The 16,233-nt window shown below is 46.2% G+C and overlaps 1 long non-coding RNA gene across 2 annotated transcripts; it reads right to left on the bottom strand.

Annotated features, from left to right (window-relative positions):
- Positions 1 to 330: 330 nt before the first annotated feature.
- On the bottom strand, positions 331 to 3,424 carry LOC130361254 (uncharacterized). Of its 2 annotated transcripts, none has more exons than XR_008890924.1 (4): positions 3,410 to 3,424; positions 865 to 1,057; positions 721 to 775; positions 331 to 621 (listed from the first exon to the last, which is right to left on the bottom strand). It is a non-coding gene; the product is annotated as an uncharacterized LOC130361254 (long non-coding RNA). The 2 variants fall into 2 exon arrangements; XR_008890923.1 differs by lacking the exon at positions 3,410 to 3,424 and adding an exon at positions 1,238 to 1,252.
- Between the last annotated feature and the right edge of the window lie 12,809 nt (positions 3,425 to 16,233).

Genomic DNA, 16,233 nt, shown 5'->3' with positions numbered 1-16,233 from the left:
GACTGGGGCAGAAAATGGCAGTTAGGAGGAAGTGAGCACAGAGCGGCAGCAAAGAATGCTGGGACCTGTAGTTTATAGACAGCGTGCAGTGAAGGGAACAAGTAGGATGACAGAAAGGTGTATAAGAGCCACGTACAGAAGATAAAAAGGTCACAGTAGAATAATAGATACAGGGTTAATGTCTTATGCTGATCTGAGTTTTGTTTTTTCTAATTCCGTTCGTTGGAAAACCCTTTTAAGAATAAAACTCATGTCATCCATTTTGCTAACACTATTTTTCACACACAGAAATAAAATAAATGAATCAAACAAGTCAAAAATCTGTTTAAAAAAGGGGAACTTTATTTATTATTTATTAAAATGTTTGTGTCGGGATTTTATGTAACCTCCATCACTCACAAAGAGCGTACAGTAACTAACTCAGGACAGGAAAAACCTCCAGAGGGGAGGAAACCTGTAGGGAATCCATGGCTACTGTATTGCCCTTCCTCTGGGCATACTAAAGGAGGTTACCTCTAGAATTTGGGCAAAGTGTCTGTGTATGTGAGTGATTCCTGGGGCTGGGCCTTCATCCAACTTCTTGCTGTAAGTCCGGAAATGCGACTCCACATCCTGGAAATACTGCATCGAAAATAGGAAAAGAAAAGAAAGATTATTTCTTATGTTTATTATAGAAATGTACATGGAAAATGCACTTATCAGTCATGTGTATGTACTTACCAGTCATCTTACTGTAAGTCCGGAAATGCGACTCCACATCCTGGAAATACTGCATCTAAAAGAGAAAAAGAAAAGAAAAGAAGAGAAAGGAAAGATTATTTCATATGTGTTTATTATAGAAATGTATATGGAAAGTGTACTTACCAGTCATGTGTATGCACCTATATTCCAGGGTCCCTACAGTGTCCAACATCAGCCCCTCACTGATGAAGAATGAGCAGGAGCCGTGTTATTTCTGCTCAGTGCTGCTCTCTGGTGGACAATGGTTATGACATCACATGTGTGACACGCTGCTCCTCCTGGGAGTTCTATTTCAGTAGTGCTGCTCTCTGATTGGCTGGAAATAAAAAGCTTTTTAACATATTCTGCATGACTGTTATCTAAGGGATCTTTGGCAATTTTTATTAAAATGTCGCTACCCCCCGTGCGTGCGTTATATTTGTTTCTCCTAACCAGACACTCAGTATTTGTAATATCATTTTGTGGCCCCAACATCCTGGGCCCATAGGTTTCTTACACAGATCAGTGCGGCTCCGGGAGGCTCAATGAGCATCGCTGGCTGCCGGGACGTGTGACGAGTGGCGCCCCTGACGTTTCCAGTTCAAGATCAGGCAGCATGGGTCGAGATTGACATACAACATCAGTGATCCCCTGTGGCTGTCCAGCTGTGGCAAAACTACAACTCCCAGCATGCCCTGACAGCCTTCGGCTGTCAGGGCATGCTGGGAGTTGTAGTTTTGCCACAGCTGGACGGACGTCTGTCAGAAGGGGAGGGGAGGGGGGTAAGGGTAAAGCAATGTGGGCTTTGAAAAACGCCACACATAAATTGTGTTTAATCCCGGCCCAAGCCTAGGAACAGACGCAATTTTGTTTGAGGTTTTTTTGGCCAAAAATATTTTAAAAAAACACCACAAAAAAACTGCTCCCTCATTTCTTTTCTCCCAAGATGCCATCTTTGTGGCATTTTTGCCAAAAACACTGGGGGAGATTTATCCAAACCTGTGAAGAGGAAAAGTTGCTAAATTGCCCATAACAACCAATCAGATCGCTTCTTTCATTTTCAAAAAGAATCTGAAAAGTGAAAAGAGCGATCTGATTGGTTGCTATGGGCAACTGGTCAACTTTTTCTCTTCACAGGTTTTCATACATCTCTCCCAATGTGTATTATTATGATAGATGTTCTTTTCTCACAGCTTTTCTCAAGTCATGTGATCACAAGTCATGTGTTTCTAGTGAAAAATTGGGAAGAAAAACGCCAAAACTAAATGTGGTGTCAGACAGGGTAATGTGTAATTAACCGTTTTGTGACGCCAGGGCGTAGTTGACCTATACACCACCCGAGGTAGGCCAACTTCACCTGTGCCAGGCACGGGGCAAATAATCACTTGTTTAAGACAACAAGTGCGTAGAAAATACAAATACATTAACCCTTATATGACAGTACATTATATTATGAAATATAGAGTGTTCTAAGGAGAGTGGGCCCATGACGGACATTGAAGCAGCATCTGCCCCAGAGGATGGGCAGAAGTACAGAAGAACACGTGATTCTGTACTGGGTCACCACATTAATAAAAAACAAAACAACAACTATACTCTCGGCAGCCCACAAATTTGATAGCCTAAAAAGGATGAAGAAAACCCCATTAGTGTCTGGCGTTTCATATTACCCTAATGATACCAACATAACATGTGCCCGCAGCGAACATGGTGTTTTTTTTTGACAAACACGCCAAGTGTAACCCCAGCCTAAATGAATGTTTTCACAATAGTTTGGAACAGGCTGCAGGCTGTCTATATATTTATATAATCGTGGCGTACAGCGTGTGCCGCATTTATGTGGTGTTTCTACACTGGCATATATGGCTTTCCAAAGGATAGGGGAAAAGGTGTCTGATCACGGAGGTCCTGCCGCTGCAACCCCCGCGATCTCCGTGAAGCTGGGTTGTCGCAGCTCAGTCGCAACGTTACCTCACACTCCCTCTATTCATGTCTATGGGAGGTGGCGTGACGTCACGACCCCCACCACGGGAACCCAGCACTCTACACCCTGTTCCAAATTATTATGCAAGTGATAGTTTTCTCATTTACCTAAATAATTGAGGTAAATAACAGTCAGCATAATTCTCATGTTATCAACTATAAAGAGTGCAATTCAAATTTTATTGAACAAACCTCCTAATGATAACAACATAATAAACATAACAAACTTACAATGCACTGTTCCAAATTATTACGCACAGTAAGTTTCAAAACACTTTATAGATTGTAAAGAAATCAATGAATTACAGAAATCAAAAGCTATTTCAATAAAACTTTTAACCACTTAGGGACCCAGGGTGTACCTGTACGCCCGTGGGAATTTCGGTCCCTGCCACGCACAGGGCGGGGTCCGGACCAGGGTGACTGCTGATATCTATCAACAGGCACCCCGTGCAAACCCCTGGGGGGTCCAATTCAGACCGGCAGTTTGCGGTCATTTTGGTCTCTGGCGACCCGGAAAATAAAGGGTGAATGGTGCTGTCCGATACAGCCCCATTCACACTTACCCAACAGGAATGATGTGACACGGGTGCCACCTCACGATCACGTGATTGATCGGTCTTAACGACCGACCAATCACTGTTCTGCTGGGCGGTGATCACGGCAGCGATTGGGGCGGAGATTGGGGCCGGCAGGGGTCCCTTACCTCTCCCTGGTCCGGTGGGGGTCCCCTGAGGAGCGGCGGCAGGGGTCCTGGTGGCAGAAGCAGTGGCAGGATTGGTGGCAGCAGCGGTGGCGGCTCCGGCGACAGGATAAAGCAGGAGGTGAGGCCTGTGACCTCCTACTGTTGCTTAGCAACAACTCTCAGCATGCCAAAGGGTTCCAACAACTCCCAGCATGCCCTTTGGTAGTCTGTGCATGCTAGGGTTTGTAGTTATGCAACAGCTGGAGGCACATTTTTTCTATGGAGTTGTGCCTCCAGCTGTTGCAAAACTACAACCCTTCAACTGTCAATGCATGCTGAGTGTTGCAGTTTTGCAACATCTGGAGACACATTGGTTGGGAAACAGAGTTTGTGTCCTAACTCAGTGTTTCACAACCAGTGTGCCTCCAGCTGTGTCAAAAATACAACTCTCAGCATGCACTGAGAGACTGTACATGCTGGGAGCTCTAGTTTTGAAACACTTGGAGGCACACTTGTTTCGAAACACAAAGTTAAATAACAAACAGCCTCCAGCTGTTGCATAACTACAACTCCCCGCATGTATGGTCTTTCAGTGCATGCTGGGAGTTGTAGTTTTGCAACAGCTTGAGGTTTGCCCCCCCTTGTGAATGTACAGGGTACATTCACACGCGCAGGTTTACAGCGAGTTTTCTGCTGCAAGTTTGAGATGCGGCAAATTTTCTGCCGCAGCTCTAACTCACAGTGAGAAACTCACCGTAAACCCGACCGAAACTCACCAAAATGCTGGTGTTACCCTAAATTTTTCATTTTCACAAGGGAGAACAGGAAAAAAGCCCCCCAAAATTTGTAACCCCATTTCTTCTGAGTAAGAACATACCCCATATGTGGATGTAAAGTGCTCTGCTGGTGCACTACAACTCCCAGCATGCCCTGACCGCCTCATTTCCCCCCCCTTGTCTCTGTCCCTTTGCCCCGCCCTTTGGTCTCACCCCTTCTTTGCACCGCCCACCTATTGATTAATGATGTTCACACAGCAGGATTTCCATGCAGAATTATCCAGGAATATATATTTACGTCCTGTACATGACGCGAGCACTGGACCGGTGCTCGCATTATGCACAGCAAGTCTCAGCTGCTATCAGCAGCCAGGGACCAGCCGGTAATGGTGGACAAACCAACGATCACGCTGATGTCTATCATTAACCCCTGAGATGCCGTGATCAATACAGATCATGGCATCTGCAGCAATGCCGTCGTTATATTGAATGATCCAATCATCAGTGGCACTGCGGTGATCCGGTGATCATCCAAAATGGCGGACGGAGGTCCCCTCACCTGCCTCTGCTGCTCTCCCAAGGTCTTCTCCTCTGGTCTGACATCAAGCAGATCAGAGAAGAAGATCGCCGATAATACTGATCAGTGCTCTGTATATGCATAGCACAATCGGTGATGCACGGCATTAACCCTGGGTCCTGGCTGCTGATAGCAGTTGGGACCCACCGGGTTTGAAGCATGCTCAGCCCATGAGTGTGCTTTAAACACCGATAACGGGACCAGGGCGTACAGGTCTGCCCCAAGTCCTTAAGTACCAGGATGCAAGGGCGTACCCATACGCCCTGCCTCGTGAATGGTTTAAATGCATAATAGTAATTGATCAGTGTTAAGCTAGGTTCACATACCATGAATTTACACCAACCCCCCCCCCCCCCCCCCAAAAAAAAGGGGGAAGATGGCCTTAGGCTGTTCCTACATTTGTTTGTAAACTACACTATGACTGAATAACACCCCCATACCAGAACTAAACAATACCACCATACAGTGACAAACACTGCCATATCAGAACTAAACAATACCCCCGTACAGTGACTAACACCGCCATACCAGAACTAAACAATACCACCATACAATGACTAACACCCGCATACCAGAACTACACAATACCACCATACAGTGACAAACACTGCCATATCAGAACTAAACAATACCCCCATACAATGACTAACACCGCCATATCAGAACTAAACAATACCACCATACAATGACTAACACTGCCATATGAGAACTAAACAATACCACCATACAGTGACAAACACTGCCATATCAGAACTAAACAATACCACCATACAATGACTAACACCGACATACCAGAACTAAACAATACCACCATACAATGACTAACACCCCATACCAGAACTAAACAATACCACCATACTGTCACGATGCCGGCTGGCAGGAGGTGGATCCTCTGTGCCAGAGAGGGATTGGCGTGGACCGTGCTAGTGGACCGGTTCTAAGTCACTACTGGTTTTCACCAGAGCCCGCCGCAAAGCGGGATGGTCTTGCTGCGGCGGTAGTGACCAGGTCGTATCCACTAGCAACGGCTCAACCTCTCTGGCTGCTGAAGATAGGCGCGGTACAAGGGAGAAGACAGAAGCAAGGTCGGACGTAGCAGAAGGTCGGGGGCAGGCGGCAAGGTTCGTAGTCAGGGTGATAGCAGAAGTTCTGGTACACAGGCTTTGGAGACACAAAAACGCTTTCACTGGCACAAGGCAACAAGATCCGGCAAGGGAGTGCATGGGAGGAGGTCAGATATAGTCAGGGACCAGGTGGAAGCCAATTAAGCTAATTGGGCCAGGCACCAATCATTGGTGCACTGGCCCTTTAAGTCTCAGGGAGCTGGCGCGCGCGCGCCCTAGAGAGCGGAGCCGCGCGCGCCAGCACATGACAGCAGGGGACGGGAACGGGTAAGTGACCTGGGATGCAATTCGCGAGCGGGCGCGTCCCGCTGTGCGAATCGCATCCCCGACGGCCATGACAGTGCAGCGCTCCCGGTCAGCGGGACCGACCGGGGCGCTGCGGAGAGAGAGACGCCGTACGCGCTCCGGGGAGGAGCGGGGACCCGGAGCGCTAGGCGTAACAGTACCCCCCCCCTTAGGTCTCCCCTTCTCTTTGTCCGGTAACTGCCCCCCCTGGGATGAGGACACCGGGAAAGGATGGAGGGATTCCTCAACGGCAGGCAGTACAGCAGGAGTGGGAATGGGGAGGGAGGGCAGAGGGCGAGGCCTGGCACGGGGCAGTGTGACACCAGGACGAGGGCCACGAGGAGGCACCGAGGCTTGCCTGACTGGACTGGGAGGGGGGGAGAGGCACTTCTCATGGCAGGCAGAGTCCATAAAGACCTTAGGGAGACCGGATACAAGGGGAACCACAGGGTCACGGCAGGGAGTACTGGGAACCGGTTTAAGGCAGTCCTTGAAGCAAGAGGTACCCCAGCTCTTGATCTCCCCTGTGGACCAATCCAGGGTTGGGGAGTGGTGTTGAAGCCAGGGTAGTCCAAGGAGAATTTCGGAAGTACAATTGGAGAGGACCAAAAACTCAATTTTTTCGTGATGAGTTCCGATGCACATTAGGAGGGGCTCCGTGCGGTAACGCACGGTAGAATCCAACCTGGCTCCGTTGACCGCGGAAATGTGGAGTGGCTTGACAAGACGGGTCACCGGGATGCGGAATTTATTCACCAAGGACTCCCGAATAAAATTCCCAGAGGCACCAGAGTCCAGGCAGGCCACGGCTGAGAGGGAAGAGCTGGCTGAAGGTGAAATCCGTACAGGCACCGTGAGACGTGGAGAAGCCGACTTAGCATCAAGAGACGCCACACCCACGAGAGCTGGGTGCGAGCGTGCGTTTCCCAGACGTGGAGGACGGATAGGGCAATCCACCAAAAAATGTTCGGTACTGGCACAGTACAGACAAAGATTCTCTTCCTTACGGCGATTCCTCTCTTCCAGGGTCAGGCGAGACCGATCCACTTGCATGGCCTCCTCGGCGGGAGGCCTAGGCGCAGATTGCAATGGAGACTGTGGGAGAGGTGTCCAGAGATCTAAGTCTTTTTCCTGGCGGAGCTCTTGATGCCTCTCAGAAAAACGCATGTCAATGCGAGTGGCTAGATGAATGAGTTCATGTAGGTTATCAGGAGTCTCTCGTGCGGCCAGAACATCTTTAATGTTGCTGGATAGGCCTTTTTTAAAGGTCGCGCAGAGGGCCTCATTATTCCAGGAAAGTTCAGAAGCAAGAGTACGGAATTGTATGGCGTACTCGCCAACGGAAGAATTACCCTGGACCAGGTTCAGCAGGGCAGTCTCAGCAGAAGAGGCTCGGGCAGGTTCCTCAAAGACACTTCGAATTTCCGAGAAGAAGGAGTGTACAGAGGCAGTGACGGGGTCATTGCGGTCCCAGAGCGGTGTGGCCCATGACAGGGCTTTTCCAGACAGAAGGCTGACTACGAAAGCCACCTTAGACCTTTCAGTAAGAAACTGGTCCGACATCATCTCCAAGTGCAGGGAACATTGCGAAAGAAAGCCACGGCAAAACTTAGAGTCCCCATTAAATTTGTCCGGCAAGGACAGGCGGAGGCTAGGAGTGGCCACTCGCTGCGGAAGGGGTGCAGGAGCTGGCGGAGGAGATGATTGCTGCTGAAGTTGCGACTGAAGTTGCTGCACAATGGTGGACACTTCCGACAGCTGGTGGGTTAGATGGGCGATCTGTCGGGATTGCTGGGCGACCACCGTGGTGATATCAGAGATATAAGGCAGAGGAACCTCAGCGGGATCCATGGCCGGATCTACTGTCACGATGCCGGCTGGCAGGAGGTGGATCCTCTGTGCCAGAGAGGGATTGGCGTGGACCGTGCTAGTGGACCGGTTCTAAGTCACTACTGGTTTTCACCAGAGCCCGCCGCAAAGCGGGATGGTCTTGCTGCGGCGGTAGTGACCAGGTCGTATCCACTAGCAACGGCTCAACCTCTCTGGCTGCTGAAGATAGGCGCGGTACAAGGGAGAAGACAGAAGCAAGGTCGGACGTAGCAGAAGGTCGGGGGCAGGCGGCAAGGTTCGTAGTCAGGGTGATAGCAGAAGTTCTGGTACACAGGCTTTGGAGACACAAAAACGCTTTCACTGGCACAAGGCAACAAGATCCGGCAAGGGAGTGCATGGGAGGAGGTCAGATATAGTCAGGGACCAGGTGGAAGCCAATTAAGCTAATTGGGCCAGGCACCAATCATTGGTGCACTGGCCCTTTAAGTCTCAGGGAGCTGGCGCGCGCGCGCCCTAGAGAGCGGAGCCGCGCGCGCCAGCACATGACAGCAGGGGACGGGAACGGGTAAGTGACCTGGGATGCAATTCGCGAGCGGGCGCGTCCCGCTGTGCGAATCGCATCCCCGACGGCCATGACAGTGCAGCGCTCCCGGTCAGCGGGACCGACCGGGGCGCTGCGGAGAGAGAGACGCCGTACGCGCTCCGGGGAGGAGCGGGGACCCGGAGCGCTAGGCGTAACACATACAATGACTAACACCACCATACCAGAACTAAACAATACCACCATACAGTGACTAACACCCCCATACCAGAACTAAACAATACCACCATACAATGACTAACACTGCCATACCAGAACTAAACAATACCACCATACAATGACTAACACCGCCATACCAGAACTAAACAATACCACCATACAGTGACTAACACCCCCATACCAGAACTAAACAATACCACCATACAGTGACTAACACCGCCATACCAGAACTAAACAATACCACCATACAATGACTAACACCCCCATACCAGAACTAAACAATACCACCATACAATGACTAACACCGCCATACACACTGCAATGTTTTTTTATTTTACTTTCTTGAATACACTGTTTTGTAGAAGCCATGATTCCGCATTAAGGTATGTTAACATGCGCGTTTTGCTGCAGATTTTGCTAACCATTGACTTTAATAGGTAGCAGAATCTGTTGCAGTGAAAAAATTTAAAAAATACCCTCCCCCAATAAAAATGTAAATCGGCAATTTTTACCCCCAAAATGCGTAAAAGAAATTCGTAAACATATTTGGTATTGCTGCATGCATAAATGTCCAAACTATTAAAATATAATGTTAATTATACCGTGCAGTAAACGGCGTAAAGGTTAAAAAAAAATAGCTGCTTTTTTTTTTGTCACATTTTATTCCCCAAAAAATTTATAAAAAGTGATTAAAAAGTAAAATAAAAGCAAGAGTGGTACCAATAAAAACTACAGATCACGGTGCAAAAAATTTGCCCTCATACCGCCCCGTATATGTAAAAAAATTTTTTAAGTGGTACACGAAAAGAAAGGCATATAACATGGGTATCATTTTAATCGCATTGACCCACAGAATAAAGAAAACATGTTATTTTTACCATAAAGTATACAGTGTGAAAACAAAACCTTCCAAAATTTCTTAAATTGCATTTTTTTCCCTTCAATTTCCTTGATTAAATAATGTTTTTTGGGTTGCGTTGTACATTTTATGGTAAAATAAGTAATGGTAAAATAAGTGATGTCAATACAAAGTAAAATTGATGACGCAAAAAAACCTCATAGGGGTCTGTGGATGGAAATATAAAAGAGATATGATTTTTAAGGTAAGGTGGAAAAAACAAAAATGCAAAAATAAAATTGGCCTAGTCCTTAAAGGAAATCTTATTAGAGAAAATATGGGCTCATCCACTAATATTATATTATTGTACAAAACAAGAAAGTCACCGACCAAAAAATAGTATGATAAAACAAAGGAGAGGTATAATCACATTAGTTCACCGACAAGGACCTCACTATTCAGCAAATGATCTAACAACCATTAAAACGTAACCTTTACTAAATTCATTAAAAATGGTAATATAATGTAAATGATGAAAAAATGAAAAAACACCTATATAGTGATTAACCCCCTGGAGCCCTGTGGAGTGCACAGCCATGGAATAAGATATGAGTAGAGAGACCACTAGTAGATGTTAAGTCTCGGGATTCCAAAGTACTTGATGATATTTTGGATGGACAATGACTGTGAGAGGGGGAATGGTGTCCTCTATTGGTAGTAGCCCGTCCCTCTGACCCTGCCTTTTGAGGGATCCACCTCCTTAACAGGGTGGCCTCAACCACGGTGACGGACCCTACTCTAACTCTAAGTGAGGAAAAAATAATAAATCAGGGAAGGGTATAGTAGCCTAAGTGGCTAGTGCACAACTCAGGGCTCCCACCAAAAAATATATTAAATTAAATATTTCGTGTAAAGTGATCACACAACAATATTAAAAAAGCCAATGGGGGACAAACTAGTCCCAAATCCAACGCGTTTCCCCTATCCTATTGGAATAGGTTCATCAGGGAATTACCATTGGTGTTGACAGATGGTAAGCATAGATGGTCAAAAAAAACGAGCAGTTCAGATAAACACATAGATGGTACAATAAAAAAAACAAAATACAAAAATGCAAAAAACTTCAGCATTGGAAATAGTCATTATGATAAATGAGATATGAGACAGCACACAGCAAATTGTCTAATTTAGACATAGACCAATACACGATTCAGTGTTTATGGTATAACAAAACAATATGGAATAAACGCAGGGTTGGCCAGCATAGTCAAAAAAGTACAATATAGATGTATTCTGCTAGTCCAAATAGGCCCCAATCAGCCACACAGGAAAATTAAAAAGATAAATGAAGTCCTGCACGTGTAATGGCACGGTCAGGTTAAATACTTATCCTCCCTGGCGGTAAACCAAATTGTGTGCTGATAACCAAATGCTGAGAGCTCGGCAGGTGAGGTACAAGATGCGGCACCTACCTGCTACACTGACCTGTTGGTGGTATTTATATTCCACGTGAGATCTGTTGTGTTTAGTGAGACCTATGACCAGTACCAGTCATCGATATCCTTCTGGGGAAGGTATATCAATGACATTATCATCATTTGGACTGGTCATAAGGAACATTTTATCTCCTTTGTTCAAGAGCTTAATAACAATACAATTGGTCTTCACTTTACATTTGAAATCCATAAGGACTCCCTTTGTTTTCTTGATGTGGTTTTGAGTCGGGGGGTTTCTGCACACATCGAGACCACTGTCTTTAGGAAACCAATGGCGGGAAATAACTTCCTTAAATGGGATAGTCATCACCCTCCACCACTTAAGCGAGGTATACCGAAAGCACAATATCTGCGGATGCGGAGGAATTGTTCTAGTCCCACCACATTCAAATGTGAATCGGATAAACTGTGCGCTCGCTTTCAAGAGAGAGGGTACCCTATGAACATTCTACGTAAATCCTTTCAGGAGGCATCCAGTAGGGAACGTAGTACCCTATTGATGCCTCAACCTAAAAAAGATGACAAATCCCTTAGGATTATAGGTACCTTTGACACAGCGGCACCTGAGATTAGGCGGATTATTAATACATTTTGGCCTATCCTAACTTCAGACGAGACCCTATCGGGTCTTCTAAGTGACCACCCCCTGATAACATACAGACGGGGTCGTAACTTGGGTGATAGGCTCATTCATAGCCATTTAACCTCTCCCCCTTCTAAGGGTTCATGGTTAGATCGAAAGATAGTAGGGAGCTACCGATGTGGCACATGCAAAGCATGTGAATTTATAAAGGTAACCAAATTCTACAATAATCCTCGTAATGGTCAATGCTTCATCAACCAGGATTTTGCTAATTGCAATACTTCCGGTGTCATCTACGTGTGCCAGTGTCCTTGCCCTTTGTCGTATGTGGGCAAAACGAAAAGAGAGATCAGAAGGAGGATACTGGAGCACGTGGGTGACATAAAACACCAACGGGATAAGCCCATCTCAACACACATGAGGACGAAGCATGCTTCATTACCTTATGCTCTACAATTCCAAATTTTGGAGGTCGTAAAATCCAGTGGTAGGGGAGGGGACGTTAATAAACGTCTCCTCCAAAAGGAAACCCAATGGATTTATCGACTGGACACAGTGAGCCCAGGGGGTTTAAATGAGGCTTTGTCATTCTCGTGTTTTATAGAATAAGTTCTATATTTCTTTTTCATCTCAAATTATTGATTTACTATGCCTGTGTTTCAATTTATTATTATACTTTGTTCCACCCCTATTATCGTGTGGGTTGGAATCTAGGGACATTCACATCATGCCCTTAGTTTTATTAATTTAGTAACCTTGACTATCATTGTTATTGTTATCAATCTATACCTAGTGGTTCAGAACACATATTTTATTAACATACCTATCTGTTTAATATACCTATTTGACAGCCAATGTATACTATTTGATACTTACCTGTGTAATATATTATCTGATTTACAAAATATGCTATCTTGTGTACATTGCGATGTTCATTTTTTATCATTCTATCCAAATGGAGCGCACGGGCACTTAGTGTACCCCATGGTTGAGAATCATGTTTTGTCTTTAATCATGTATTATCGTTAACGGTGACGCTTTTTGAGCACTTCCGGTATATGGAGCGCAGGCTTGCGTTCCACTATGATGTTTTCTTGCCCGATGCTTAGTAGCATTATTATGCTCGTGGCGCTTTGTGAGTGTTTCCGGTAGGTGGAACGCATGTCTGCGTTCCGCCATGACGTATTTCCGGAGGTTGGGTACCTCCAGGAGCGCGATCCAGGCTGTAGTAAGCTGGTACAGCGCTGTCAGCGTGCACTTCCATTGTATGGAACGCACGCTGTGCGGTCCATCGCCGCTCACCTGATTCACTACACAGTGCGCTCCTGATTGGATCATTACCCCTCTGTAGGTTTGGCATGGAATATAAATACCACCAACAGGTCAGTGTAGCAGGTAGGTGCCGCATCTTGTACCTCACCTGCCGAGCTCTCAGCATTTGGTTATCAGCACACAATTTGGTTTACCGCCAGGGAGGATAAGTATTTAACCTGACCGTGCCATTACACGTGCAGGACTTCATTTATCTTTTTAATTTTCCTGTGTGGCTGATTGGGGCCTATTTGGACTAGCAGAATACATCTATATTGTACTTTTTTGACTATGCTGGCCAACCCTGCGTTTATTCCATATTGTTTTGTTATACCATAAACACTGAATCGTGTATTGGTCTATGTCTAAATTAGACAATTTGCTGTGTGCTGTCTCATATCTCATTTATCATAATGACTATTTCCAATGCTGAAGTTTTTTGCATTTTTGTATTTTGTTTTTTTTATTGTACCATCTATGTGTTTATCTGAACTGTTCGGTTTTTTTGACCATCTATGCTTACCATCTGTCAACACCAATGGTAATTCCCTGATGAACCTATTCCAATAGGATAGGGGAAACGCGTTGGATTTGGGACTAGTTTGTCCCCCATTGGCTTTTTTAATATTGTTGTGTGATCACTTTACACAAAATATTTAATTTAATATATTTTTTGGTGGGAGCCCTGAGTTGTGCACTAGCCACTTAGGCTACTATACCCTTCCCTGATTTATTATTTTTTCCTCACTTAGAGTTAGAGTAGGGTCCGTCACCGTGGTTGAGGCCACCCTGTTAAGGAGGTGGGTCCCTCAAAATGCAGGGTCAGAGGGACGGGCTACTACCAATAGAGGGCACCATTCCCCCTCCCACAGTTATTGTCCATCCAAAATATCATCAAGTACTTTGGAATCCCGAGACTTAACATCTACTAGTGGTCTCTCTACTCATATCTTATTCCATGGCTGTGCACTCCACAGGGCTCCAGGGGTTTATCACTATATAGGTGTTTTTTCATCATTTACATTATACCATTTTTAATGAATTTAGTAAAGGTTACATTTTAATGGTTGTTAGATCATTTGCTGAATAGTGAGGTCCTTGTCGGTGAACTTTATTGTACAAAAAAACAACCACATACATTTAAAAGCACTTAAAAAGGAGGTCCATAACACTATTGACCACCTTGAACCATGGAGAGGGACCCCAGAACTAGTCTGAGACTCCCCCCCAGAAAAGGGACACCCGCTATACACAATAATAAAGTGCAATCCTTTCACTTAGACAACCAGCCCCACAGAAAACTATATACAGTATGCAGTAAACAAACAAACAAGTGATCAAATAAATACGGTATGTTATATATGAAAGCAGAAGCATCTAGCTATAAAAAAAACTACAAAATAAGCAATGTATACAGAGCTACACAGTTGTTAATGGTCATACACATCAAGGAACATCATGTTGTCAAAAGAACAGATCAATATACATGTCGTGATCATAACAGAGCGGGTGTCTCCCCCCAAAAAAACCTGGGTCCCTTTTCACGTGTTCCGTCACTCTGGGTGACTTCCTCAGGGGCGCATGGCTCTAACATGAAACAACACAAGCTTATATATCATTATTGTCCATTACCTCAGTGCCGGCAGGTGTGGGTCCCACCTCCTTTCACACACACACACGCTAACCATACATCCTGTTCCGGTTCAACCTATTTTAATGACATACCTGATACCATACAGTTCCGGAATCCTGCCCTTGCTTAAGACCAAGTGCGCCTGCACTGGATCAAGACCTATTCACATACGCCTTCTCCTGTTGGCTGGTGCGTCTATCTCGTATGCTCGCGTGTTCTCAGACGATCTCGTGCATGCGCAGTATTCCCACTGGTTTACGCATGTGTGGTGTCCCGTTACCGTATTGCATACCGTACCTTGGTAGAGGTCCCCAAAGTCAGAGTTCCTAGGAACGGTGGGGTCCCTCTTTTCTAGTTAGCCCCTCGTCACCCCTCAGTTAGCTAATATTCATATAAATATCAGTGTAAATATGTATATTTAAATGCCTACCTGTTAGCGTTGCAGGACCTTAGGTCATGTGACTCGGTGTTCAGAACGCTATGTTTTGTTGAAGGACCTTCAGTGATTCTTGTGAAGCTCTTGGGAAGGGTGGCGATAGGCCCAGCATTACCTCAGCATTTAACCCCCACCCTGGCGTCACGAGTGACAAGGGTTAATAAACCCCTAATACCTGCTCAGCAACACCCCAGCTAACCTACACCCCCCGAGGCTTACCACACATGCGTATTAGGCTAATATCTCTGGTAAGACCAGTCGGCCATATTGCTAGCTTCCACTCTCCAGGTTTTTTTGGGGGGGACACCCGCTCTGTTATGATCACGTGATGTATATTGATCTGTTCTTTTGACAACATTGCTTATTTTGTAGTTTTTTTATAGCTAGATGCTTTTGCTTTCATATATTACATACCGTATTTATCGGCGTATAACACACACTGGTGTATAACACGCACCCTCATTTTAATAGAGAAATTTAAGTAAAAAAAAAAATACATATAAGATAAATGACAGACTAAATGCCATATCATCCCTCTTACTTTGATTTTGCCTGAACTTCAGTTTGGTCCTCCCTTCCAGTGTCACATCATTCCTCCCCTTTTATCAGCCCCTGTGCCACATTTACACCCATCCCCCCCCTTACCCTCTCATCATGCCCCCACTGCTCATCATGCCCCCCCTGCTCATCATGCCCCCACTGCTCATCATGCCCCCCTGCTCATCATGCCCCCTGCTCATCATGCCCCCACTGCTTATCATGCCCCCACTGCTCATCATGCCCCCACTGCTTATCATGCCCCCACTGCTCATCATGCCCCCACTGCTTATCATGCCCCCACTGCTCATCATGCCCCCCCTGCTCATCATGCCCCCCCTGCTCATCATGCCCCCACTGCTCATCATGCCCCCCCTGCTCATCATGCCCCCACTGCTCATCATGCCCCCACTGCTCATCATGCCCCCCCTGCTCATCATGACCCCCCTGCTCATCATGCCCCCCCTGCTCATCATGCCTCCCCTGCTCATCATGCCCCCCCTGCTCATCATGACCCCCCTGCTCATCATGACCCCCCTGCTTATCATGACCCCTGCTCATCATGCCCCCCTGCTCATCATGACCCCCTGCTCATCATGACCCCCTGCTCATCATGGCCCCCTGCTCATCATAGGCCCCCTTGCTCATCATGGCCCCCC

The sequence above is a fragment of the Hyla sarda genome, chromosome 3 (assembly GCF_029499605.1).
Source record: "Hyla sarda isolate aHylSar1 chromosome 3, aHylSar1.hap1, whole genome shotgun sequence".
Classification (NCBI taxonomy): Eukaryota; Metazoa; Chordata; class Amphibia; order Anura; family Hylidae; genus Hyla; species Hyla sarda.
The sequence above is the reverse complement of the archived record's forward strand: the minus strand, read 5'-3'. Positions and strand labels throughout refer to the sequence as shown.